General features: G+C 46.8%; 1 long non-coding RNA gene and 2 pseudogenes across 1 annotated transcript in view; 1 reads left to right on the top strand and 2 right to left on the bottom strand.

The window, feature by feature from the left end:
* Positions 1–7,225: 7,225 nt before the first annotated feature.
* LOC134912925 (5S ribosomal RNA) lies at positions 7,226–7,344 on the bottom strand (annotated as a pseudogene).
* Positions 7,345–8,078: 734 nt separating this feature from the next.
* LOC134912179 (5S ribosomal RNA) lies at positions 8,079–8,197 on the top strand (annotated as a pseudogene).
* Positions 8,198–9,182: 985 nt separating this feature from the next.
* LOC134911304 (uncharacterized) overlaps positions 9,183–25,913 on the bottom strand; it is a 65,809-nt gene continuing 49,078 nt past the window's right edge. The window contains exon 2 of the long non-coding RNA XR_010176463.1: positions 9,183–9,677. This is a non-coding gene — a long non-coding RNA (uncharacterized LOC134911304). The remainder of the gene's footprint in view (positions 9,678–25,913) is intronic.

Here is a 25,913-nt window from a genome sequence, read left to right on the forward strand (position 1 = left end):
TGAGACGGGACGCCATCATGTCTATTTGGGGCAATCCCCACCGACTTGCAATCTGTGCGAAGACTTCCTGATGAAGTTCCCACTCTCCTGGATGCAGGTCATGTCTGCTGAGGAAGTCTGCTTCCCAGTTGTCCACTCCCGGAATGAACACTGCTGACAGTGCACTTACATGATTCTCCACCCAGCGAAGAATTCTGGTGGCTTCCGCCATCGCCACTCTGCTCCTTGTGCTGCCTTGGCGGTTTACATGAGCTACTGCGGTGACGTTGTCCGACTGAATCAGCACTAGTCAGTCGCGAAGTAAGGTCTCCGCTTGACGTAGGGCGTTGTATATGGCCCTCAGTTCCAGGATGTTGATGAGAAGCCAAGTCTCTTGACTTGACCAAAGGCATTGGAAATTTCTTCCCTGTGTGACTGCTCCCCAACCTCGGAGGCTTGCGTCCGTGGTCACCAGGATCCAATTCTGAATGCCGAACCTGCGGCCCTCTAGAAGGTGAGCACTCTGCAGCCACCACAGGAGAGATACCCTGGCCCTGGGGGACAGGGTGATCCGCTGATGCCTGTGCAGATGTGACCCGGACCATTTGTCCAATAGGTCCCATTGGAAAGTTCTTGCATGGAACCTGCTGAAGGGAATGGCTTCGTATGTCGCCACCATTTTTCCCAGGACTTGAGTGCAATGATGCACTGACACTTGTTTCGGCTTCAACGGGTTCTTGACTAGAGTCATGAGTTCCTGCGCTTTTTCTACCGGAAGAAAAACCCTTTTCTGGTCTGTGTCCAGAATCATGCCCAAGGAGGACAGGCTAGTCATAGGATTCAGCTGCGACTTTGGAATATTGAGAATCCAGCCGTGTCGCCGTAACACCTTCAGTGAAAGGGATACGCTGTTCTGCAACTTCTCCCGTGATCTCGCTTTTATGAGGAGATCGTCCAAGTACGGGATAATTGTGACACCTTGCTTTCGCAGGAGCACCATCATTTCCGCCATTACCTTGGTGAAAATTCTCGGGGCCGTGGAAAGCCCAAACAGCAACATCTGAAATTGGTAATGACAATCCTGTATCGCAAATCTCAGGTACGCCTGATGAGGAGGATATATGGGAACATGCAGGTATGCATCCTTTATGTCCAGCAATACCATAAAATCCCCCCCTTCCAGGCTGGCGATGACCGCTCTGAGCGATTCCATCTTGAACTTGAACCGTTTTAAGTAAAGGTTCAGGGATTTTAAATTCAAAATGGGTCTGACCGAACCGTCCGGTTTCGGGATCACAAACAGGGTTGAGTAGTACCCCATCCCTCTCTGAAGCAGGGGAACCTCGGCCACCACTTATTGAAGACACAATTTTTGAATCGCCTGTAACACTATCTCCCTTTCCAGGGGAGAAGTTGGTAGCGCCGATTTGAAAAACCGGCGAGGTGGCACCTCTTCGAATTCCAGCTTGTATCCCTGGGAAACAATTTCCATTGCCCAGGGATCCACCTGTGATTGAACCCAGATGTCGCTGAAAAGTCGAAGACGTGCCCCCACTGGAGCGGACTCCCTCAGGGGAGCCCCAGCGTCATGCGGTGGATTTTGCAGAGGCCGGGGAGGACTTCTGTTCCTGGGAACTAGCTGTGTTGTGCAGCTTTTTTCCTCTGCCCTTACCCCTGGCAAGAAAGGACGTTCCACGTACTCTTTTGCTTTTATTTGAACGAAAGGACTGCATTTGATAATGAGTCGCTTTCTTAGATTGTGAGGGAATATAAGGCAAAAAATTCGATTTACCTGCCGTAGCTGTGGAGACGAGGTCCGAGAGGCCCTCTCCAAACAATTCCTCACCCTTGTAAGGCAAAAACTCCATATGCCTCTGAGTCGGCATCCCCCGTCCACTGTCGGGTCCATAAGACTCGCCTAGCAGAAATGGACATAGCGTTTATTCTGGAACCCAGTAAACTAATGTCTCTTTGAGCATCCCTCATATATAAGACAGCATCTTTTATATGCCCTAGGGTCATTAAAATGGTATCCTTATCAAGGGTCTCAATATCCGCTGATAAAGAATCTGTCCATGCTGCTACAGCACTACAAACCCAGGCCGACACAATTGCCGGCCTGAGTAACGTACCAGAATGTGTGTAAATGGACTTCAAGGTAACCTCCTGCTTGCGGTCAGCAGGATCCTTGAGGGTAGCCGTATCTTGGGACGGGAGCGCTATCTTTTTTGATAAGCGTGTCAAAGCTTTGTCTACCCTAGGGGAGGATTCCCACCGTATTCTGTCCTGTGACGGGAAAGGATACGCTGTTAGAATCCTTTTGGGAATCTGCAGTTTTTTGTCTGGAGTTTCCCACGCTTTTTCGCATAACTCGTTCAGCTCATGTGAAGAGGGAAAAGTGACCCCAGGTTTCTTTCCCTTATACATGTGTACCCTCGTGTCAGGGACAATGGGTTCCTCAGTAATATGCAAAACATCTTTAATTGCGATAATCATATATCGAATACATTTAGCCACCCTTGGCTGCAATTTTGCATCATCGTAGTCGACACTGGAGTCTAAATCCGTGTCGGTATCTGTGTCAACTATTTGGGATAGTGGTGCGCTTCTGAGACCCCGAAGGTCCCGGCGACATTGGGACAGACATGGGTTGACTCCCTGCCTGTACCCTAGCTTCAGCTTTGTCTAATCTTTTGTGCAATAAATTAACATTAGCACTTAAAACATTCCACATATCCATCCAGTCAGGCGTCGGCGCTGCCGACGGAGACCTAGCATTCCTACACTCCCCCTCCTGCTTAGGTGAGCCTTCAACCTCAGACATGTCGACACACGCGTACCGACACACCACACACACACAGGGAAGCTCTTTACTGAAGACAGGTTCCCCACCAGGTCCTTTGGAGAGACAAAGAGAGAGTATGCCAGCACACACCCCAGCGCTATATGACCCAGGAAAAAACACAGAATGTTTACCCAGTAGCGCTTTTGTATCATGTATATACACCAATTATGTGCCCCCCCCCCCTCTACTTTAAAACCCTCTTTCACCGTGTGTCAAGCAGGGGAGAGTCCAGGGAGCTTCCTCTCAGCGGTGCTGTGGAGAAAAAATGGCGCTGGTGAGTGCTGAGGGAGAAGCCCCGCCCCCTCGGCGGCGGGCTTCTGTCCCGCTCAAATTGTCTAATAACATGGCGGGGGCTCTTTTTATACATGTACAGTGCCCAGCTGTACATGTATATATGTGTATTTTCCACAGGAGGTGTTTATTGCTGCCCAGGGCGCCTTCCCCTGCGCCCTGCACCCTTAAAGTGACCGAAGTGTGTGAGGTGAATGGGAGCAATGGCGCACCGCTTCACTGCTGTGTGTTACCTCTATGAAGATCAAGGTGTCTTCTGCCGCCTCTGAAGTCTTTTCCTCACATACTCACCCGGCTTCTTTCTTCCGGCTCTGCGAGGAGGATGGCGGCGCGGCTCTGGGACGGACGGCGAGGGTGAGACCTGCGTACCGATCCCTCTGGAGCTAATGGTGTCCAGTAGCCTGAAACTCAGAGAAGTGGGTCTGTTTCTCTCTCCTCAGTCCCTCGATGCAGGGAGTCTGTTGCCAGCAGGCTCCCTGAAAATAAAAAACCTAACTAAAATACTTTCTTTTACAGGAAACTCAGGAGAGCTCCCTGAAAGCACCCAGTCTCCACTGGGCACAGTATCAAACTGAGGTCTGGAGGAGGGGCATAGAGGGAGGAGCCAGTGCACACCCAGATCCAAAGTCTTTCTTAAAGTGCCCATGTCTCCTGCGGAGCCCGTCTATCCCCATGGTCCTTACGGAGTCCCAGCATCCTCTAGGACGTTAGAGAAAACTGAAGAACATTTTCTATTATTTTTCCCAATTTATTTCTAGTTATGATTTATGATTTAAACCACTCAGAACAATTTCTCAGAAGATAGGCTAAAGCGTAATACGAGTTCCTGGCTAATATATTCCAAAGATTGAAAAAGAACAGACTGTAGATGTGCTTTGTCTAGTTAAACATTAGCTACATTGTGCTATTAACAATAAAGGGCATATTCAATTGTGAACAGATTTGAATAACCTTGCGGTTCTGGGTTTTTCCCACAGCCACGGGGTTTTCCTATTTAATTGAAGGAGAGAAAATGACACAAAGTGATTTCTATAAAATTCTAGTTACATATATACAATACTGACATCATCCTAGCAGAGCCGGTTTTCTCATTACACAAACTATGCAAGTACGTAGAGCGCCAGCTCCGGGAAATTCCTGCAGCAGCCAGTAAGGCAGTGAGCTGATGCAGTGTAGAGAGGACCCCAGGGTTGCCCCTCAACTGTGCCTGGGGTGCTGTGAGCAGGGAGGCATATCTGTAAGAGGCGGCTGCATTGTCACATACAGTAAAACACTGGTGTGCAGAGCAGATGTTTCTCAGCGTATGAGCTTTCCTGGCGCCGGTGGACAAATGACTGGAGAGAAATGGGGCAGCTGCAGTTAGGAGCAATTTGGCAGGAACGCTGCCAACATCCAGGAGAGAGTCCGCATGGGACACCAGCAGCAGCAAGAGGGGACTGTGACACAGGGATAGGTCGAGGAGGAGAACTCTACAGCATCCAACTATGATGGGACTTCAGGCTGCGTCATCCCCAGTATCCCGGCACCGCTTCCCATGCACTCCCCACGGTATCCCACTAGGGAAGAAGATACTGCATGTATGTGGAATTACATAATTATTGGGCACAGTTCATCCATGCATGTCAAAATTTTTTACATTAATTTCGTTTCTAGTGGATATCTTGCTAGAACTGTCCTCAGTCTTGTACTGCTGACAGCAGTGGCTCTGAACACATCCATTTTTGCTGACCAATACTTTGTGAACAGAAAAATATCTTAGTCTTGCAAGATTAGGATTACCTCATTAGGATTACAATTAGCAGTGCTATTTGTCACAGGATACATACAATTACAATTGTGATACACTGCTGGAACAGGGAATCACTGTATGGAAATCTTGGGGGGAATGTAATAGGATGTGAGAATCAGAAAGTGAGAGATTTTGGGAGAGTTCTGTTGTTCTTTTCTTTAAAAGTGGCAATCATTTACATGGTTTTGCCATGTAAATGATTGCCACTTTAAAAAAAAGGAAAACAGGAAGTCTATTTATGTAGATGTGAATGTAATGTGAAGTGTATGCGTATAAAATCTACAGTATATGACTTGTACTGTATTATTAACTGATTTTATTTATTGATGCTTTGAATATCCTGGGGAAGTTAAAGGTGACAGTGAAAAAGGGGACAGTGAAAAGGTCGACACCAAGTGGTTGACATGCATGTGGTCAACATGGTCAAAAGGCCAACAGGTTCAAATGGTCGACATGACTATGTTTGACACAACATATGGTTGACATGAGTTATTTTGGATTTTTTTTCAACTTTTTCATACTTTACCATCTATTCTGAACAGTAACCAGTACAATTTGACACTATTCAAAAAAGTAAAAACTCATGTTGACCTATTCACATGTCGACAATTTCTGTGTCGACTTTTTGTTTGTGTTGACCTTTTCACATGTCAACATTGTGCTTGTTGACGTTTTGGGGTCGGCCCAGACACTGTTGAGATTTTTACTGTTGACCTTTTGAATTACACCCCAGGGGAAAAAGGCTGCCGCGTGCTGACTGCAGTGTATCTGCAGCATAAGGTCTGCTTATGGCTAGCACTGGTCCCCATCATCAGCACGTGCTGGCAATTGGAAGGAGCTGCCATGAGCTGTGGTCTATAAAAGTGGCAGCCACGGAGCAGCTAAACATTTTGAGTTGACTAAGAGCTTTAAGGCGGCAGAAAATCAGGGATCTTACCAGGAGGAGGAAGCGCAGCTGCAGTGAGAAAAAGAAGGGAGGGCTTGTGCTCCGGCAGTAGTGCCTGGAAGTATCTGGTGGCAAGTAGCAGGTGACAGTGAACAGTAAAGGGTGGTCTTCTGCTAAGGAGACGCTGCTACTGGTGCCTGTCAAGGAGTTCTCCTCCCAGCATGGACAGAAACTAGTATTTCAGTAGTGCACATTTTAAATTAAATTGTTGTTAAACTGAATGTTTAATGAACGTAACTATTTTTTATTGCGGAAAAGGTTGCCAGCGGAAACATCTGCAGATTTGATCCTATAAAATAAAATGCACTTATTACCTGTGATTAAGCTGTATTAAAGTTATATTTGGTATCTAAGGTCTAGTAGGGTAACTTGCCTCTCAGAAAGGGGTGTGCAATTGTGGAAAGTAATTCTGGGAAACCTTTTGCATACCTATCACAACTCAGTGCAAAGAACCTGAGTCACTAGCGGCATAACTAGCTTTGGGATTTATACACAATGGTTACAGTTCCCAGCTGTGCTTTAAAGTTATACAGTATACTGTATGTTGCAACTATCAATCAATGCAGTGCGCAGTATATTTGCCATTCTTATGGGGAGAGAATAAACAAAATGCTTTTGCCACAATAAATCCTGCCTCTCTGGTGCTGGGTTGCAGGGTTCTGCTGTCAAAAACACATCTTTTTCCAAGATTGATGTACTCCTTCACCTGCTCTCACATTGCTGTCCTGTGCTCAACATCCCAGCAAAACTGTTGGTCTCGTTGAGTTCAAAGAGCAATGGCAGCATTTTCATTGCTAACCAAGCCCCCAATGAAAGATTTTGAGGAGTTTTGCAGAGACGCAAAAAGACTGTTTAGTCTCTCTGGGGCATACTTTTTACATAGTAATGTGGTAAATATATAGGATAAATTATAAGGTAAGTATATTGAAGGTAAGTAAAGATTTTTTGTTAAAACTTAACTTTTATTAAAGGTATACAGATGAAAAAAGATACCCAAATGAGAAAAAATTAGTTAAAAAGTGTATTAAATAAACTGTCTATGTCAGACATGAATAAAAATAATTTTTTCAGAGCGAAATTTTAATTTTCCTAATCTCTTGTTCAGAATCATGAATCTATAATAGATATTAAAAGGAACAGAAATCAGGCTTTGTGACTCCAAAAGCCCATAGGATACCTTAAGTGAGTATCAATTCAGTGATACCAATCTTCTAAAAGATAGTATTGAGTATAGGGAACCAGTTACTTCTGCTTTTGCCCATCTGTTTCCATCGAATGGGCAATGAGAGAGTGTATGTGCCAAATTTGTCTGGTTTTGAAAAAAGAACAGTACACTTCTGCTTTCCTGGGTAAGTATATAGATAACTCGTCCCCAATGTTACAGTACCTGGTATTCCCAGAGGGTCTCCCCTTCTGTTACTGACCCGGGCCAACACTGCTTGTCTTCCAAAATCAGATGAGATCGGGCATGTCCATTGTGGTGTGACTGTAGCAGGTTATTTGGGACGGGTTAATGTTCACGCAGGTTTACCCAAATTGGATGAGAGAGTGTGTTGGAAATGAAAAAGAAGGGGATGACCGAGAAGTAGAATAGGTATAGAAACAAATGGTCAGAGATTGATAAAATAGATAAGTATTACACTTCTGCTGTCCAAAAGGGAGCCTCTGTTGCTATCGTGAGCATTGCAGAGGACAACCTTAGATTATGGATGAGAGAGTGTAAGAAAAGAAGTAACCTAGGTTCTTCACAATCTCAAACCTCAATGATACCGAATAAACCTGTTGTCTGTTTCTCCAGTTTACAAGCAATAATGTAAAATAGACCAATTGTCTATTTATCCAGTATATATGCAGTAATATACTGTTTCTGAAAAGTCAAGGAAAATTATCCAGTCATATATCCTACTTAGGAGCAGAAAAGGAGAGAGAGAGCAATTCACGAATACTATCTAAATTGTCTGTCTGGATAATTGTGAAGAACCTAGGTTACTTCTTTTCTTACACTCTCTCATCCATAATCTGAGGTTGTCCTCTGCAATGCTCACGATAGCAACAGAGGCTCCCTTTTGGACAGCAGAAGTGTAATACTTATCTATTTTATCAATCTCTGACCACTTGTTTCTAAACCTATTCTACTTCTCGGTTTACCCTTCTTTTTCATTTCCAACACACTCTCTCATCCAATTTGGGTAAACCTGCGTGAACATTAACCCATCCCAAATAACTTCTGCTACAGTCACACCACACTGGACATGCCCGATCTCATCTGATCTTGCAAGCCAAGCAGTGTTGGCCCAGGTCAGTACTAGAAGGGGAGACCCTCTAGGAATACCAGGTACTGTAACATTGGGGACAAGTTATCTATATACTTACCCAGGAAAGAAGCGTACTGTTCTTCTTTCAAAACCAGACAAATTTGGCACATACACTCTCTCATTGCCCATTCGATGGAAACAGATGGGCAAAAGCAGAACTGACTGGTTCCTTATACTCAATACTATCTTTTAGAAGATTGGTATCACTGAATTGATACTCACTTAAGGTATCCTATGGGCTTTTGAAGTCACAAAGCCTGAATTCTGTTCCTTTTAATATCTATTATAGATTTATGATTCTGAACAAGAGAACAGGAAAACAAAAACTTCGCTCTGAAAAATGTCTTTTAATTCATGTCTGACATGAATTAGTTTATTTAATACACTTTTTTACTGATTTTTTTCTCATTTGGGTATCATTTTTTTCCGTCTGTATACCTTTAATAAAAGTTAAGTTTTAACAAAAAAATCTTTACTTACCTTAAATATAATTACCTTATAATTTATCCTATATATTTACCACATTACTATGTAAAAAGGGTGCCCCAGAGAGACTAAACAGTCTTTTTGCACCTCTGCAAAACTCCACAAAATAGTTTATCCTGAACTAACGTCTGGGAGCACCACCAACCAGATACTACTGCATAAAACCCTTGAGGCAAAGTCAGTAGTCATGCTGTATGTTGGTTTTTGTAAACAACTTCTACCCTCACATTTGTTTTTGTTTTTGATTATGTCTTTATAGCAATCCTGACCAGTGCGGATTCCAAACCCCCAATCTTTGTCCCGAAATAAAGATATCAGATGGGCGTAATAAGCCTTCAGCCAATATTGACGAGTACTGACTAATAGTACCCCCTTGTGCCCCCCTTGTGAGCCCACTATTCCATTATAGTGCTTCTCACTAGTGTAAAGCTCTAGCAATTAAACTGTTGGCCAGAAACTGGTAATTCTTTGCAGCAGTGAGTCTAGAGTTGGACATTTTCTGCATAGAAATAAGAGACCTACTCACAAAAAGACAGGACCTTTCGGAGAGATTTATTTATAATATTAATTTATTTGTATCATTGCATCCCGACAAATTCTTCTACTGCTTGTAGGGAAAGCAACAAATATTAAACCCTTGTTTTCTTGTTGGAACATTCCAGCAAAGATAAAGAAGATATCTGGACAAGTTGTTGAAACTGATTATCCACATTGAAGGCATACTGTAAATGTCAAAGTAATGTTACTTCTGCTTTGGTAAGTATTGAAAATGTAATGTAAGCTTGAGATAAATATGATACAACAACAATCTTTCAGTTCTTATATAGCAGTGGCAGAGCCGCAGGATAAATTTCTCCTTGGGATGAGATAGAAGCAAACTGGTAGCAAGTGTAGTAATGCTAATTCTTTCAGGATATAATAGTGTAGGAAATAGTTCATTGCTCATGTATCCTGAAGCTAACTGATAACACCAGGTACCGCAAAATGTCTGTGGCTGTGCCCATGACCTCTGAAGACATGGAAAATCTAGGACAGGTAAAACATTGTTATTCAGCAAAGTGAAATTAGTAAAATAATATTTTTTTCTTTTAAAATATATATATATATATGTTTAGAAAATATCAGTTACTTTAATTTATTAGTAAATGCCTTTGAAATCAGAAATTTATATCAAGCATCTATCTGTGTCCTGAGGTGGCAACGTGGACAGTGACCTTCTCATTCTAATAATAATAATAATAATAATAATATACTTTATTTGTCATTAACAAAACAGTCATAAAATGTCAATGAAATTACCGTGTGAGCACCCTGTACAATGGAACAAGCAATAAATATGTCATTTAAAAATTAGCCCTGGTACTTTTGTTCGTTTAGCAGACAAACAGCTGTTGGAAAAATAACTATTTAAAGTGCGCACCCCGAAAGCCCAGTGAGATGCAGAGGCTGCCGCAGAGCGGGAGGGGTTAGAATGCCGATGACAGGGCGCGGTCCGAACAACGGAGCCGTGTCTGGACCGTTGGGGGGGGGGCAGGCAGCATCACCGCCGTATGATGCTTTTGTACCTGTGCAGGTGGGGGTGGGGGGAGGATTTAGAGATTTAGCACATATACGATCAACTCTGAATTACCCCCAGTGTTGTTCTAGTTGAGTTCAAAGAGCCATATCTGCATTTCCATTGCTTTGCCCCCAAAGAGAGATATTAGACAGTCCCACAAGACCTTTAGACCTTTGGTAAGTTTCACATAGACCTAGGAAATGATAGTTATACCAGTAACTTAGCATTCTGTAGCACAACAATTTACCTTATAAATGAATCCCTTTATTTTGCTATCATCTATTATACATATACAAGTAATATGAGTATATTCTCTATGTACCCCATCTGTGTCACCTCTGTCTGTCTACCCCTCCCCTTTAGAATGTAAGCTCTCACGAGCAGGGCCCTCTTCCCTCATGTGCTTATCCTTTCTTACTTTAATAATCTTCAACTGCACCAAATCCAGCAGTCTTCTGCCACCTGATACTTATTCCAGTGTCATCTCCTGAAGTAACTATGTTTATTTACCCTGTACTTGTCCTATACTGTCATCAACTGTAAGTTGCTGTTTTCCTGTTTGATTATTTGTTTATGTACTCTATAATTGGGCGCTGCGGAACCCTTGTGGCACCATATAAATAAAGGATAATAATAATAATAATAATAATATTCTGGAAATAAAAATAAAAAAGCATGCTATTTTCTATAAAATTCTACTATATTATTTTTTTGAATCACTTTGCCTTATAAAAATATATTAATAGTACATATTTAATACTCACATAACAAGGGATGAGCTGGGGCTCTTAATCACCCAGGCTGTGTACTGTGTGTGTGTGCGTCGCAGCAGCGCTCATGAAAAGGGGGCATGTCATGAGTCAAGGGGGCAGAGCATAGTACTGGGAGGCTGCGCTGTCTGGCCAGCCCAGGTTCCTCTCGCAGGGACGTGCAGTCAGGGGAGGCAGTGCTTTTCCCTGTCATTAATGATTAAAATAATGTCATAAGTATCTGCTTTAGGCTTTGCATTATTTTAATCATTTATACCCTGTAAAAAACTGTTTTAAATTTGTTTCGGAGGAACCGCTCTCGGTGCCGCCTACTGTCAGTGTGAATGGGCTGAAAGCAGGGGGCGGGGCCAAGCTTTGGGAAGTGAAAGCCCATTAAAAAAAGCCCTATAAGCGGCACCTAACAGAAGTGCCGCATTGACAGGGGCGTGCTTTCAACCCATGTGAAAGCACGCCCCTGTCACTGAGGAAGAAGTTATTGGGCAGTGGACAGGGCCGGCCGTATCATTACTCCTGGACCTTCTACGAGGCTTTCTTAAGGCACGGGAGCCACATTTAGGATGGCACCCCTATGTTCTCCCATCCCCTTTCACCCATGTGTCTCATGGTTTTCCCATTGCTGGCGCAGCCAGCGCGCACAGTCCCCTATGTTCCCCGTCTCGCCTTTCCCTGTGTCTCCCGGTATCCCCGCAGCTGGCACGGACAGACCACCAGAGCTGGATTAAGGCTTCGGGGGGCCTGGGGTACTTAAGACAGTGGGGCCCTAAACAGGGCCGGTGCAAGGTCTCTCGGTACCCTAGGCAAAGCTTCAACCTGGTGCCACCTAACCTGCAACCCTCCTGCAGGAGGTGCATCAGAGCAATGAATCAGGCCATGATGGCGCCCCTTGGGAGCCATAGTTACAACCGCCCCTTAGGAGCCATAGTTACAACCGACTTGATGTTACACGTGTCAGCACAGAGGTAGTGCTGAGGCAGTTTGTGGTACAGCCTGATAGTGGTGGCTGCACATAATTAGACCCACAGCAGCAGCCAGCGCAGTGTATAAGGAGGAGGCCACATACAGACACATCCTTCAGTTATTTGCTAGATGAATTCAGTGGCGGCCTCCAGGGGCTGGCGCCCCTAGGCAGCTGCCTAAAGCTGCCTAATGGTAGAGCCGGCCCTGGCCCTAAAATCTAAATTTAAAATCATAACATCTTCAATCAATACAAAGAAAATTACAATTAGGTGGTAAATTTTAAAGAATCTTTCAAATAAGAAGCACACTCATGTATATATAATATATATGTGTGTGCATGTGTATACTTGAGGAAAACGCCTGAATAAAAGTGGCATTGAAACGTTGTATTCTATACACTGCCTACCTGCGAATTCTTATTGTGCAAGTCACCAGGAGTGCCACGTCTGCTGGTTGTGTGTGTGTATATATATATATATATATATATATATACAGTGGAACGGCGTGCTGCACTCAGCCCAATAGACAACAGCAAAGAGTCAAGCGTATGTAACAACGTTTCAATGCATCCGCATTGTCGTCAGGTTTATACGCTGTTGTTACATACGCTTGACTCTTTGCTGTTGTCTATTGGGCTGAGTGCCGCACGCCGTTCCACTACATCTCACCACATATGTGAGGGCACCGGCCGCAGCTACTTTTGTTATTTGGAGTGCCAGACTCCCTTCCGTGTATATATATATACATACATACATACATACATACATACATACACACACACACACACACAGTGGTCGAAGTGGAAATTTTGAAGTGCGGGTATGGAAAAGTGAAGGCTGTTATTAAGCGCGCACGCGCTCCGGAAAAGGATGTGTGGCCACTCAAAAGGCGGCATGCCCTTAAGTGTAGTGTACCACACCATATACCCCTTATACACATTATGCACCACAATAGTAGAACCCCTTATACCAGAGGTTCTCATACTCGGTCCTCGGGGGCACACACAGTGCATGTTTTGCAGGTAACCCAGCAGGTGCACAGGTGTATTAATTACTCACTGACACATTTTAAAAGGTCCACAGGTGGAGCTAATTATTTCACTTGCGATTCTGTGAGGAGACCTGCAAAACATGCACCGTGTGGGGTCCTGAGGACAGAGTTTGAGAACCTCTGCCTTATACTATCTAGTAATGGTGCTTCTTACGCATTACACATTATGCCACATGGAATGAGCCAAAATTCACACAGAATGAGCCAAAATTCACATTATGGTGGTCATTCCGAGTTGTTCGCTCACTAGCAGTTTTTAGCAGCCGTGCAAACGCTATGCCGCCTCTCACGGGGAGTGTATTTTAGCTTAGCAGAAGTGCGAACGAAAGGATCGCAGAGCGGCGGCAAAGTTATTTTGTGCAGTTTTACTCAGCGCTTGCGATCACTTCAGACTGTTCAGTTCCTGTTTTGTCGTCACAAACCTGCCCTGCGTTCGCCCAGCCACGCCTGCGTTTTTCCTGGCACGCCTGCGTTTTTTCAAACACTCCCTGAAAATGGTCAGTTCACACCCAGAAACGCCCACTTCATGTCAATCACTCTGCGGCCAGAAAAGCTACACTAGACCCTGTGTGAAACTACATTGTACGTTGTATTAGTACGTCGCGCGTGCGCATTGCGCCGCATACGCAGAAGTGCCGTTTTTGTGCCCCATCGCTGACAAGCGAACGAATGCAGCTAGCGATCAACTGAGAATGACCACCTATACCACATGGAATGAGCCAAAATTCACATTATGCCACACAGTATGAGCCGCAATTCAAGGACAGGGAGAGTGACAGCAGGGACATGGGGACAGGGAGAGTGACAGTAGTGACAGGGAGAGTGACAATGGGACATAGGAACAGGGAGAGTGACAGCAGAGACATAGGGACAGGGAGAGTGACAGCAGGGACATAAGGACAGGGAGAGTGACAGCAGGGACATAGGGACAGGGAGAGTGACAGCAGGGACAGGGAGAGTGACAGCAGGGACAGGGACATTGGGACAGGGAGAGTGACATAGGCAGGCCCGGCGACAGGGGGGGTCAAAGGGTACAACCCTCCCGGGCCCCGAGCTTCATGGGGGCCCCATCACTTGCTTGGTCTGGTTGGTCTTCACTTTGTTGCCTTCATTATGCTTGCGGCATGCCTCTCTGCCGCCCCGTCCCTGTCTGACGATCTGCTGCCGCTGAAGAGCCGGGCCTGCAGAGCAGCAAACACAGGCTACACTGACTGTGTGAGTCAGGGCTCCTTATAGCAGCTGCCCGCAGCACTACCTCTGTCCAACCCTGCTCCCTACGTGCCTGGATGGCACCCTCACAGCCTGTCATACTGTATACTATGTCAAGGTACTGCCATATTATTCTATATAAATGTGTGTATATGCAAAAAATGTCCCTGGCACTCTGGACTTCCGTTCACCTTGCTCCGGTGCCCTCCCCTCAGATCTGCATCGGTGTATATGGTCCTTGTATGCCGCCCATACAAGGACCATATATATATATATGTGTGTGTATATATATATATGTATAAATCATAATATATATACTGTATATTATATAATATATACAGTATATGTGTGTGTGTGTGTGTGTGTGTGTGTATATATATATATATATATATATATATATATAATTTTTTTACAGCGACTTTGTGCTTTATAAGGGGGGGGGGGGGGGAGTCAAGGCAGGGTGGGGGGCCCCGGAGAAATTGGTGTGCCGGGCCCCAAGATTTCTCTTGCCGGCCCTGGACATAGGAACAGGGAGAGTGATAGAGAGAGGGACAGCAACAACATACAGAAGGGAGAGAGAAAGGCAGCAGTGTAAAATTACCTAATCAGCAGCGGCTGTGTGGAGGAGACTGTGACTGGCAGCATGGAGGATGAGGAGGTTGTGGTCAGCAGCGGTGCAGAGTTGGCTGTGGTCGGCGGTGGATGAGGAAGCTGTGGTCAGTGATGTGGAGGAGGCGGCGGTGTGGAGCAGGAGGCTGTGGGTGCAGGAGGCTCTGGGCGGCAGCACGTGGAAGCGGCGGAGCGGAGCAGGAGGCTGTGGGTGGCAGCATGTGGGCGGCAGCGGTTGTGCGAAGGAGACAGCGGACCGCAGCTAATCAGATTGGCTACGGTTCAATAGCACCGAATTTGAATACTGTGGCAGCGGGGGTCTTTGCTCGTCGAAGTGGTGGTATGCCATACCAGCGTATGCCAGACCACTTTGAACACTGTATGTATGTATATATATATATATATATATATATATATATACACACACACATACATACATACACACAAACATATGTATTTATATATATATATATATATAAATATATACACATACATATATATACATACATATATATATAGTATACTGTATATATACATATATACACACATACATACATATATATATATATATATATATATACACACACACATACATACATATATATACCCAAATAAGCATAATGATATCCCACGGGTACTGCCCGATCTTTTCAGGTGCCGTGTTCTTCTCTGGATCTGCAGTATCCAAAAGATAAGGTGCCGGGAGGTACCCGTGGGATATCATTATGCTTATTTGGGTGGACACTATATGACACCCCCATTTATCCGGTACGCTTTCTTGCCTAGTCATTGGTGGATTCATTGTGCGAAATCCTGTTGCATTTTAATTTTTGTGGAATCATTGAATAAAACTGTATTACACTATATATCTTCTTTTATCTTCCAATTTTTGGGTTTATATGGAGTTGGTCTTCCATCGAGAGAAAGGAGAGAATTTGAACGATTGAGATAAAAGAACGGACATTTGAGCCCATTTTTTGAGACCGAACTGGATTTGGACTGTAACACTATAATTCCTAGTATAAAGGAATTAGTGTTATCTTGTGACGTATAAATTTCTATGCTGCTATACATATACTTTTTCCTGATTATACACCAAGAGGATGCGCACAGTTGCGTACCGTTGTTGTCATTATCTTGAGTATTTGTGGTGGTTGGGATCACCTTAGCTTCTGTTGGTGCACTTTTGAGTTGGGGCGCTGTTTTTTGAGAAATCTGTTGTATTCTACTGTACATTATGGATGCTGGCTGGGCACAGGCTGGCTCTACAGTCCACACACCGTCCTCCTTGATATTCCAGGCAGCCTGCGCGCCCAGCCAATGACTGAGCCGCAGGTTGCTGCTCCACAGATCATTGGACAGCTGAGCCGTCGCTCAGCTGTCCTTCCTGTTCACACTCCCTGTGTGAGCGGTGCCAGCATTTTAATGCTTTGGTGAGCTGCGAGCCACCAAAGATGGGGGACATATCTCAGCCGCTGCCCTGTGTGTGGAGCGGCTGCGCTGGGAGCGCTGCACCGCAGTTCAGACCAGAGATCTGATCTGCGGTGGCGGGGTGCCCTTTTGAAACAGGGGGCCCGGGGTACTTATCCCCGGGGCCCCCTCTTAATCTGGCTCTGCAGACCACTGTGTTTCCCGTCTCACCTTCCTCCGTGTCTCCTGGTGTCCCCACAGCTGACGCGCACAGACCCCTGTGTTCCCCGTCTCACCTTCCCCCGTGTCTCCTGGTGTCCCCACAGCCGGTGCGCACAGACCCCTGTGTTCATCCTTCTCCCCTTCCTCTGTGTGTCTCCTGGTGTCAGGTCAGATGTCTGCCGTGGTGTCAGCGTTGAATTACTGAGTTGTTTCCTACCTGGATCCTTTCTCTACACTGCATCATTGGCGGGTGTCCAGGTGAGTGCTGGTCAGGAGTCCAGGTGAGCAGGGAGTCCCATGGAGGGGAGGATCATGGATCCATGAGTGAACTTTCTGTCAAGGGGGATTACTACATGTGCTGGTAGTCCCGTGGCGTGAAAGGGATTGCTGCAACTGCAGAACTCTGCTGCTGGCTGTCTGTGATGGGTGGAGGGAGGCATGTCTGCAGCCACAGTGACACCGGCTGACAGGGACCTTGTAAGGCAGCTGCAAACTTCTGCTGCTGGGTCTTCTCAGCAGGGTGAGAAGGGCTCTATGGCAGGAGAATTACTGCAGCAATGGACAGTCACGGAGCTGTAAACTGATGGGGAGACAGCGGGGAGGGATCTGAAAAGATCCCTCACCTTCACAAGCTGCTGCATCAGGGACAGCAGTAGAAACTGGTAACTGCTTGGGGGTGGTAGCGGGCATCAGCACGGTGGCAGTATGGGTCATTGGCGGGGCTGGGCAAACATTATGGCTGCAGTGCCTCACTGGCCACTGAACTCACCACACACCACTGTTCCTCTATGCAGGTGGCCAAGCAGAGCAACAGGAGGCTCCGCTACTCGGCCATGCCATGTTTCTCTGTGTGGCTGGACCGGCCCATCAAGCCATCGGTCTTTCCAGTATCTGCCAGAAGTGCCAGATGGGCAGTCCGGCCCTGCACATATTATCTTTTGGCACTTTATTAAGAATACAATTCTTTCTCCATGGTACAATTGTAAATCTTCTTCCAAAAATATAATCCAGTGGAAATTCTTAAAATACAAATGATAGGCAACAATAACTGCACCACAGAATAACTGGGAGCTGCACTCCACCACTTACAGTATGATTGGCTCGGAGAGAAAACCTTGTTCATGTCACTAACAGTATGTTCACATTAATTCTGAGGCAGAGTTTTCATTAGTAATTTCTGCTACAGTATCTTAGTATAATGGGGACACTGAAGACTGAGTGGAGTGCAAACCATTAATTCGGGCACCATTTAACAAAAGGCCGCTAGAGAGTACAGTAGACTGTCAGCAGGGCAGAGCTTAGCTCAGCTGCTAATCCTTTCTAACACTGTACATTACATGGCATCATTAACCTTACTGATTTTTGTAGTTCAAAAACATCTGTGTATCACATCTGGAACCAGGGATACCGTACTTTTTAGTGAACCTGTGATTCGCCAGCTCTCACTGTTTTGGAGTTAGCATTGGCTCAAGTTTTCCCAGCAGGCTCGAATTCCAAAACGAGGCAAAAAGCCATCTTCCCAGCATTGGATCCCGGTTTTGGATTTGATAAAAGTCCCTCCCACAGTAATTTGGGCACCATTTCACACAGGGCCGCTAGAGAGTACAGTAGACTGTCAGCAGGACAGAGCTCAGCTCAGCTGCTAATCCTTCCTAATACATTACATGGCAGCATTAACCTTACTGGTGCTCAGTCACTGATACTCTACCAGTTGCCTGCAGTGCAGACCAGAGCTCCTAATCCTTCCTAATACAGGGCACTGAAGGCAGCATTAACCTTACTGGTGCACAATGGCACACTGCACATCAACTGCCTGCAGTGCAGACCAGAGCTCCTAATCCTTCCTAATGCAGGGCATCATTAACCTTACTGGTGCACACTAGTATTCTGCACACAAACTGCCTGCAGCACAGCCCAGAGTTCTTAATTCTTTCTAATACAGAGCAGCATTAACCTTACTGGTGTACACTGGTACTCTAACTGCCCACAGTGCAGCCCAGAGCTTCTTGTAATACAGGGCAGCATTAACCTTACTGGTGTACACTGGTACTCTAACTGCCCACAGTGCAGCCTAGAGCTTCTCGTTATACAGGGCAGCATTAAATCTTTATTGAGTCACACTGGTGCTGTAACTGCCCACAAAAGTTTTTGGTGTGTGCCAGTTTCCATAGGGGATAAGTGTGTAGTTGTGTGTGTTGTTTGGGGAGTCGAAGCAGTGTTTAAAAAACAAACAAAAAAAATAAGAATTTTACTCAGCGGTAAATCTATTTCTCATAGTCCGTAGTGGATGCTGGGGACTCCGTAAGGACCATGGGGAATAGACGGGCTCCGCAGGAGACTGGGCACTCTAAAGAAAGATTTAGTACTATCTGGTGTGCACTGGCTCCTCCCTCTATGCCCCTCCTCCAGACCTCAGTTAAGGAAACTGTGCCCGGAAGAGCAGACATTATAAGGAAAGGATTTTGGAATCCCGGGTAAGACTCATACCAGCCACACCAATCACACCGTATAGCTTGTGATACACTTATCCAGTCAACAGTATGAACAACAACAGGGCATCAACAATGGATGCCAACATAACATAACCCATTATTAAACAATAACTATATACACGTATTGCAGAAAGTCCGCACTAGGGACGGGCGCCCAGCATCCACTACGGACTACGAGAAATAGATTTACCGGTGAGTAAAATCTCATTTTCTCTAACGTCCTAGTGGATGCTGGGGACTCCGTAAGGACCATGGGGAATATACCAAAGCTCCCAAACGGGCGGGAGAGTGCGGATGACTCTGCAGCACCGAATGGGCAAACTCAAGGTCCTCCTCAGCCAGGGTATCAAACTTGTAGAATTTTGCAAATGTGTTTGAACCCGACCAAGTAGTAGCTCGGCAAAGCTGTAAAGCCGAGATCCCTCGGGCAGCCGCCCAAGAAGAGCCCACCTTCCTTGTGGAATGGGCTTTCACTGATTTTGGATGCGGCAATCCAGCCGCAGAATGAGCCTGCTGAATCGTGTTACAGATCCAGTGGGCAACGGTTTGCTTTGAAGCAGGAGCACCCAACTTGTTGGGGGCATACAGGATAAACAGCGAGTCAGTTTTCCTGACTCCAGCCGTTCTGGCTACATAAATCTTCAAAGCCCTGACTACATCTAGTAACCTGGAATCCTCCAAGTCACGAGTAGCCGCAGGCACTACAATAGGTTGGTTCAAATGAAAAGATGACACCACCTTTGGCAAAAATTGGGGACGAGTCCGCAATTCTGCCCTGTCCATATGAAAAACCAGATAGGGGCTTTTACATGACAAAGCCGCCAATTCTGACACACGCCTAGCTGAAGCTAAGGCCAATAGCATGACCACCTACCACGTGAGATACTTTAGCTCCACGGTCTTAAGTGGTTCAAACCAGTGGGATTTTAGGAAACCCAACACCACGTTGAGATCCGAAGGTGTCACTGGTGGCACAAAAGGGGGCTGAATATGCAGCACTCCCTTAACAAACGTCTGAACTTCAGGAAGAGACGCCAGTTCCTTTTGAAAGAAAATGGATAGGGCCGAAATCTGGACCTTTATGGATCCCAACTTCAAGCCCATAGTCACTCCAGACTGTAGAAAGTGCAGAAATCTGCCCAGTTGGAATTCCTCTGTAGGGGCCTTCCTGGCCTCACACCAAGCAACATATTTTCGCCATATGCGGTGATAATGCTTTGCTGTCACGTCCTTCCTAGCCTTTATCAGCGTAGGAATAACTTCCTCCGGAATGCCTTTTTCCGCTAGGATCCGGCGTTCAACCGCCATGCCGTCAAACACAGCCGCGGTAAGTCTTGGAACAGGCAGGGCCCCTGTTGCAACAGGTCCTGTCTGAGAGGCAGAGGCCATGGGTCCTCTGTGAGCATTTCTTGCAGTTCCGGGTACCAAGGCCTTCTTGGCCAATCCGGAACAATGAGTATTGTTCTCACTCCTCTTCTTCTTACGATTCTCAGCACCTTGGGTATGAGAGGAAGAGGAGGAAACACATAGACCGACTGGAACACCCACGGTGTTACCAGGGCGTCCACAGCTATCGCCTGAGGGTCTCTTGACCTGGCGCAATACCGTTGTAGCTTTTTGTTGAGACGGGACGCCATCATGTCTACCTGTGGCAGTTCCCATCGATTTGTAATCTGAATGAAGACTTTGTGATGAAGTCCCCACTTTCCCGGGTGAAGGTCGTGCCTGCTGAGGAAGTCTGCTTCCCAGTTGTCCACCCCCGGAATGAACACTGCTGACAGTGCTTGCATGTGATTCTCCGCCCACCGAAGAATCCTGGTGGCTTCCGCCATCGCGACTCTGCTTCTTGTGCCGCCCTGGCGGTTTACATGAGCCACCGCGGTGATGTTGTCTGACTGAATCAGCACCGGTTGGTTGCGAAGCAGGGGCTCCGCTTGACTCAGGGCGTTGAATATGGCCCTTAGTTCCAGGATATTTATGTGCAGACAAGCCTCCTGACTTGACCACAACCCTTGGAAGTTTCTTCCCTGAGTGACTGCCCCCCACCCTCGGAGGCTCGCATCCGTGGTCACCAGGACCCAGTCCTGTATGCCGAACCTGCGGCCCTCGAGAAGATGAGCACTCTGTAGCCACCACAGAAGAGACACCCTGGCCCTGGGGGACAGGGTGATCAGCCAATGCATCTGAAGATGCGATCCGGACCATTTGTCCAACAGATCCCATTGAAAGATCCTTGCATGGAACCTGCCGAAGGGAATGGCTTCGTACGATGCCACCATCTTTCCCAGGACTCGCGTGCAGTGATGCACCGACACCTGTTTCGGTTTTAAGAGGTCTCTGACTAGAGTCACAAGCTCTTGAGCCTTCTCCGTCGGGAGAAACACCTTCTTCTGGTCTGTGTCCAGAATCATGCCCAGAAAGGGCAGACGCGTCGTAGGAATCAGCTGCGACTTTGGGATATTGAGAATCCAGCCATGCTGTTGCAACACTTCCTGAGAGTGCGCTACGTTGATCTGCAACTGCTCCCTCGACCTCGCCTTTATGAGGAGATCGTCCAAGTATGGGATAACTGTGACTCCTTGCTTTCTCAGGATCACCATCATTTCTGCCATTACCTTGGTAAATATTCTCGGTGCCGTGGAGAGCCCAAACGGCAACGTCTGGAATTGGTAATGACAGTCCTGTACCACAAATCTGAGGTACTCCTGATGAGGCGGATAAATGGGGACATGCAAGTAAGCATCCTTGATGTCCAGAGACACCATAAAATCCCCCTCTTCCAGGCTTGCAATGACCGCTCTGAGCGATTCCATTTTGAACTTGAATCTTTTCAGATAAATGTTCAGGGACTTTAAATTTAATATAGGTCTGACCGAACCGTCCGGTTTCGGTACCACAAACATTGTGGAATAGTATCCCTTTCCCTGTTGAAGAAGGGGAACCTTTACCACCACCTGCTGGAGAAATAGCTTGTGAATTGCCGCTACCACTACTTCCCTTTCTATGGGGGAAGCTGGCAGGGCCGATTTTAGGTAACGTTGAGGGGGCATCACCTCGAATTCCAGCTTGTATCCCTGAGACACAATCTGTGAGCGAACCCACTGGTGGCTGAAATGTCGGAGACGCGCCCCCACCGCTCCTGGCTCCACCCGTGGAGCCCCAGCGTCATGCGGTGGATTTAGTGGAAGCCGGGGAGGACTTCTGTTCCTGGGAACTAGCTTTAAGGTGCAGCTTTTTTCCTCTGCCCCTGCCTCTAGCAAGAAAGGAAGCACCTCTGACCTTCTTGCTTCTTTGTGCGCGAAAGGACTGCATTTGGTAATACGGTGCTTTCTTAGGTTGTGAGGGAATATATGGCAAAAAGTTTGACTTCCCAGCAGTAGCTGTGGAAACCAGGTCCGAGAGACCGTCCCCAAACAATTCCTCACCCTTGTAAGGTAACACCTCCATGTGTTTTTTGGAGCCGGCATCACCTGTCCACTGCCGAGTCCACAGGACCCTCCTGGCAGAAATTTACATTGCATTAATTCTAGAGCCCAGTAGGCAAATGTCCCTCTGGGCATCCCTCATATATAGGACAGTGTCTTTTATATGCCCCAGGGTCAGCATAATGGTATCCCTGTCCAAGGTATCCATTTCCTCAGACAGATTATCTGTCCACGCTGCTACAGCACTACACATCCACGCCGACGCAATTGCCGGCCTCAGTAGAGTCCCTGAATGTGTATAAATAGATTTCAGGATACTTTCCTGCTTTCTATCTGCAGGATCCTTTAGGGTGGCCGTATCCTGCGACGGCAGGGCCACCTTCTTAGATAATCGTGTGAGAGCTTTATCTACCCTAGGGGAGGATTCCCAGCGCACCCTGTCCTCCGGTGGGAAAGGGTACGCCATAAGTAACCTTTTGGAAATCAGGACTTTCTTATCTGGGGAATCCCACGCTCTTTCACATAACTCATTTAACTCATGTGAAGGGGGAAAAGTCACCTCTTGCTTTTTCTCCCCATACATATAAACCCTCTTGTCAGGGACAGGGTTTACCTCTGATATGTGTAAAACATCCTTCATCGCTATAATCATGTAACGTATAGCTTTTGTCATTTTCGGTTGCAATTTTGCATCATCGTCGTCGACACTGGAGTCAGAATCCGTGTCGACATCTGTGTCAACCATTTTGGATAGTGGGCGCTTTTGAGACCCTGAGGGCCTCTGCGCTGTAGGATCAGGCATGGGTTGAGACCCTGACTGGCCCGAGGTATCAGCTTTATCCAACCTTTTATGTAAGGAGTTTACATTATCATTTAACACCTTCCACATATCCATCCAATCAGGTGTCGGCACCGTCGGCGGCGACACGTCAGTCAACTGCACTTGCTCTGCCTCCACATAGCCCTCTTCGTCAAACATGTCGACACACACGTACCGACACACCACACACACAGGGGAAGCTCTAAATGAGGACAGGACCCCCACAAGGCCTTTTGGAGAGACAGAGAGAGAGTATGCCAGCACACACCCCAGCGCTATATAACCCAGGGATTACACAGTAACTTAGTGTTTTTACCCAGTAGCTGCTGTATTATGATTAATGCGCCTAAATTTATGTGCCCCAGCTCTCTTTTTCACCCTTCTACCGTGATTCTGCAGGGGAGAGCCTGGGGAGCTTCATCTCAGCGGAGCTGTGGAAGGAAAATGGCGCTGGTGAGTGCTGAGGAAGAAGACCCCGCCCCCTCAGCGGCGGGCTTCTGTCCCGCGATTTTTTGTAAAATAAATGGCGGGGGCTCATACATATAACAGTGTCCCACTGTCTATATGCAGCTTTCGCCAGGAGGTATCAATTGCTGCCCAGGGCGCCCCCCCCCTGCGCCCTGCACCCTACAGTGACCGGAGTGTGTGGGTTAGTGTGGGCGCAATGGCGCACAGCTGCAGTGCTGTGCGCTACCTCATGTGAAGACAGGAGTCTTCTGCCGCAATTTCGATGTCTTCTCCGCTTCTGCCGGCTTCTGTCTTCTGGCTCTGCGAGGGGGACGGCGGCGCGGCTCCGGGAACGGACGACAAGGTCAGGTCCTGTGTTCGATCCCTCTGGAGCTAATGGTGTCCAGTAGCCTAAGAAGCGCAACCTAGCCGCAGTTAGTAGGTTTGCTTCTTTCCCCTCAGTCCCACGTAGCAGAGAGTCTGTTGCCAGCAGAAGCTCTCTGAAAATAAAAAACCTAACTAAAATACTTTCTTATTAGCAAGCTCAGGAGAGCTCACTAAAAGCACCCAGCTCTGTCCGGGCACAGATTCTAACTGAGGTCTGGAGGAGGGGCATAGAAGGAGGAGCCAGTGCACACCAGATAGTACTAAATCTTTCTTTAGAGTGCCCAGTCTCCTGCGGAGCCCGTCTATTCCCCATGGTCCTTACGGAGTCCCCAGCATCTACTAGGACGTTAGAGAAATGTGTGTATGTTGTTCAGGTTTAGGCATTGTGTTGAAAAATAATAACTTACATTAGGTGTCAATGTGCCTGTAAGCGCAGTGAGTTGCAACAGTGTAAAAACAGCATGCTAACAGCATCTCAGGGCTGCGATCGCCTCTGCCTGATTGACAGGCAGAGGTGGTCGTGGGGTGGGAGGGGGTGTGCCAAAGGTGGTAAAACTAGAGATGAGCGGGTTCGGTTCTCAGAGAACCGAACAGTACCGACTTCACCATTCGAGTCCGGTTCCGAGCCAGGCTCAGGTTTTCCCGCCTGACTCGGAAACCAGAATGAGGTAAAATGTCATCATCCCGCTGTCGAATTCTCGCGGGGTTTGGATTCCATATAAGGAGCCGCGCGTCCCCGCCATTTTCACTCCGGCATTGGAGAGTGTAGAGAGAGGACGTGTCTCCATTCTCTCAGTGTCTGTGTCTTGTGCTTAATCTGTCCAGTCACAGTGCGTGTGTCCTCTGCTGCCATATGTCCAGTGCTGTCCAGTGGTGCTGTGTTGTGCTGCATCAGTTCAGTGGTGGTGTGTTGTGCTGCATCAGTCACAGTGGTGGTGTCCTTTGCTGCCATATGTCCAGTGCTGTCCAGTGGTGCTGTGTTGTGCTGCATCACTTCAGTGGTGGTGTGTTGTGCTGCATCAGTTCAGTGGTGGTGTGTTGTGCTGCATCAGTCATAGTGGTGGTGTCCTCTGCTGCCATATGTCCACTGCTGCTGTATAATAAGTTCCTTACAGTGTTGCTGTGTTGTCCTGCCTCAGACCAGTGGTAGTGTCCTGGGCATCAGTCAGTCCAGTGACCAGTCACAGTGGTGGTGTCCTCTGCTGCCATATGTCCACTGCTGCTGTATAATAAGTTCCTTACAGTGTTGCTGCGTTGTCCTGCATCAGACCAGTGGTAGTGTCCTGGGCATCAGTCAGTCCAGTGACCAGTCACAGTGGTGGTGGCATCTGCTGCCATATGCCCAGTGCTGCTGTATAATTAGCTGTGTTGTCCTGCATCAGAAGGGGGCGGCCTAGTTTGCACACCATAATTAGGTAATGAGGTGCTACTCTGCTTGAGACTTAATACAGTGTACAGAGGGAAAATATAGTAGGTGCACTATCTCACACTAGCTCAACCTGTAATAACCAGAGGCATTTAGCATAATCCTGGCCAGGGTAGCCTCCAAGGTAGCCTCTCATTGGGTAAGTCTCTAACACTAACTACAGGGGTTCAGGTTCAGGGGGCAGGACACCCCAAAGCCACCCAGCCAGACAACCCCGGGGCACCGCAAGAGTGATACAAGTAAAGAATTAGATAGGTAGGAGCAGCTACTGCTGTATGTGTGAATAATGTGAAGAGTGAAAAACAATGACGTGAAAGTGTTACACATATATAAAACAAACTATAAGTGCCATAGTGTATTAAAATAAATGTTAGATTGCGATGCCCCAAGGGTATCCAGGCACGGCAGGTTCAGGAAGCCCCACGCCCCAGAGAATCCCCCCAATATTGACTGCCGTAATAAACAAATGTAGGAGTCTTA

Source organism: Pseudophryne corroboree, chromosome 4 (genome assembly GCF_028390025.1).
Source record: "Pseudophryne corroboree isolate aPseCor3 chromosome 4, aPseCor3.hap2, whole genome shotgun sequence".
Classification (NCBI taxonomy): domain Eukaryota; kingdom Metazoa; phylum Chordata; class Amphibia; order Anura; family Myobatrachidae; genus Pseudophryne; species Pseudophryne corroboree.